The 2,805-nt window shown below is 47.3% G+C and overlaps 1 non-coding gene across 1 annotated transcript; it reads right to left on the bottom strand.

Moving 5' to 3' along the window:
- Nucleotides 1-1,132: 1,132 nt before the first annotated feature.
- Nucleotides 1,133-1,205, bottom strand: Trnas-gcu (transfer RNA serine (anticodon GCU)). The gene has a single exon. It is a non-coding gene; the product is annotated as a tRNA-Ser (tRNA).
- Nucleotides 1,206-2,805: the final 1,600 nt, after the last annotated feature.

Below are 2,805 nucleotides of genomic sequence, written 5' to 3'. Positions count from 1 at the left end.
AATCGAGTCGGGCGTGGCCAATATGCCAGAATGATGTATCTATTCGGTAATAGGTGGTTTCAGCTGCCTAGAGGCCATGTTACTGCGACCATGACCATTGCTGCACCACTTCGCTGGCATTACTGCGTACGCTCATTGAGAAATAGAAGTCATCGAATGGTTCATACGCACCGCGCTGACGCAACTACGGTTGTAGTTGCGGCGACACGGCCCCATGAAACTCAATGACCCTAATATCATAGAACATTTGCATGCAGTTTGCGACGTTTTTTTTTTCTTCCTTGAAAATTACTAATGGCGAAACGAGCGGTGTATAGGGATCGAAAGTTTGGTGCGATAAGTAAAAGATGGGCATTTAAACCGTACATTTAATGGCATGTTTCATTGTTGCCGTCTTCCTTGCTTCGTAGCGCGTATATCTAAGTGCATGGTTTGCCGAAACCGGAAGCTTTTAGGGGATATTACGCCCTCTTAATAAAACCATCAAATGCAAACGTAAAAATTGATATGAAGAAAAGACCACACTATCCCCCCGAAAGATTTGGTAAAGAAGGAAATATTGATGCAAAGGTTTAGAGCGAAAAAAGAAAAAACCCGATTTTTGTGCGGTAAAAAAAAAAAAAAAGACATGAGTAGAGCAGCTGATCGGGTAGGCGGCTGGTCTCGGAAACATACGCGGCTGCTCCCATACTTCTGCCACAGAATCCAAGGGACATGGCCTGAACGAAAGCCGGACAGGCAATGAAAGAGTAAGGCAAAGGCGTTGAATTGGAAAGGCAAGGTCACGTTGCCTCATTAAAGAAAAGCTTCACCATCCCTTCCTGAAGAAAGTTTAGAGTAGCGCGAAAGCTTTCTAACGTCAAAACTTCGTCAAAGTGCATCCAAACCTGGGATAAAAGTGCGTCCAATCGATCGCCCAACCTTCGAAGTCCCAATAGCAAGCCAAGAAGGAACGCCATGCGACGAGTTTGTCATTGATTGTGGGGAATAACGCGCCTACGCTACACAGGCGATGAGGCGCGCCGTAGTGGATGGCTCGGGATTAATTTTTACCACCTGTGGATCTTTAACGTGGGCCGAAATCTATAACGCACGAGTGTTTTCGCTTTTCGCCTGATTAAAAAAAACCGGCCGCCGCGGGCGGGAATCGAACCCGCGTCCTTGCGCTCAGCAGCACAACGCCATAGCCACTAAGCCACCGCGGTGGGTGCGACGATTTTTGCGCCAACTAAGTAAACGCATCTATGAGCAATCTAAATGTATACCGATTGTACTCCTTCCTCATGATCGATGCGTGTATTGTCTTATCTGGAACCGTTTCCTTTTCACGATTTTCAAGTAACCGTTTTGACACAATTGAAGCCCCGTTCTACGCACGCGCCGTGTGTCCACCGGTCGTATCAGAGCTTTTCGGTCGACCAACCGGTCTATGGGGAAATGCATTAGGTCACACTAAGAAAGCTTGCGCTTTGAAAACCGTGGCAATTCAGGAAAGAAATTGCCTTTGTTTCGAATGAAACCGCAGAGAGCACAGCGACCGGAGGAGGCCACAGCAGCCCGGTGCATATGCCCGGTGCGAAGTAACCCGGTCAAGGTAACTTTGCCTTGGCAAAATTCACGGAAACGTGAATTCTAAGCCCGAGCTTAATGGGCATAGTCTTTAAAGGAGGTAGACAGCCTCCTTCATACTCGCTAGACGTTGATACGTGCAGAATCTTGCTCCAGTAAAATATGCTGTTGGGCTGGTTGGTTCGTTGCTTAAGGAAAATCGAGCGCTACAAACGAGGACAGAAAAAAACGAAGAACGACGGGACAGATGCCCTACTAACAACTGATTTATTCCAAGGAAAGACAGGAATATAAATAGCTTGTCTACAAACGCACAAACATACACAAAGGATAATAGATCTAAAAAAGATACTATAAAAACAAAATAGCCACAGCTGAAGACAACAATCACACCTTTTTATCGCATGTTGTCTAGGATCCGGTACTCCTTCGAAAACAGTGATAGCGATGCTTCATTAATACAGCCTGCGCTGTTTTTTTGGATAAAATGCACTTCGCGCAGTTCTCGCGCCACGGTATCACGACTCTTTCCTATAATGATTGTCTCTGTCAGTCTCGGAAGGCATCCTTTGCCACACTCGCGGCAGTGATGAGGGAAATGCGACCCCGTGCCTCTCTTCACGGAAAGAATCATGTTCCCTGAGGCGGTCATTTACGCATCGGCCGGTTTGTCCGATGTACACCTTACCGCAAGTGAGCGGAATTTGGTAAATGACGTCAACTTGGCAGTCCACGTGCCGCGCACCGTGCTTCTTTTCGCAACAACTTTTCGTTTTTTCTCCGTTGATGTGCTTGCACAGGCTCGCCAACTTGCACGGTGCAGAGAACACGATAGGCACATCGTATTTTTTGGCCACACGCTTAATATTATGGGCCACTTTGTGTATATAAGGCACTACCTCAGGTCGCATTTTCTTTTGCTCCCACTCTTGCTCCCAATCTTGCTCCCAATCTTTTGCTCCCAATCTTGCTCCCACCGCAAGAGCTGAAACAGGGCAGAAATCAACCGCAGGGCCATCTTGCGATGATCTCGCCAAAGAATCAGCTTCTCCATTCAGCCCTGAACACTTGTGACCCGGAACCCAAATGAGTCGAATGTCACGGAAAGCCGCAAGAGAGAGCTAGAGAGAGAGAGAGAGAGAGAGAGAGAGAGAGAGCCGAAGGTAGGAGTAAGCACTGAATTACGCTAATGCACGCGAGCACGCGATTCGAGTAACTAGCTAGTGCTACTTGCCA

Source organism: Haemaphysalis longicornis, unplaced genomic scaffold (assembly GCF_048455015.1).
Source record: "Haemaphysalis longicornis isolate Haplotype H1 unplaced genomic scaffold, Haemaphysalis longicornis Haplotype H1 scaffold_1, whole genome shotgun sequence".
Classification (NCBI taxonomy): Eukaryota; Metazoa; Arthropoda; class Arachnida; order Ixodida; family Ixodidae; genus Haemaphysalis; species Haemaphysalis longicornis.
Note: the sequence above shows the minus strand (reverse complement) of the source record. Positions and strands in the feature narration are given on the sequence as shown.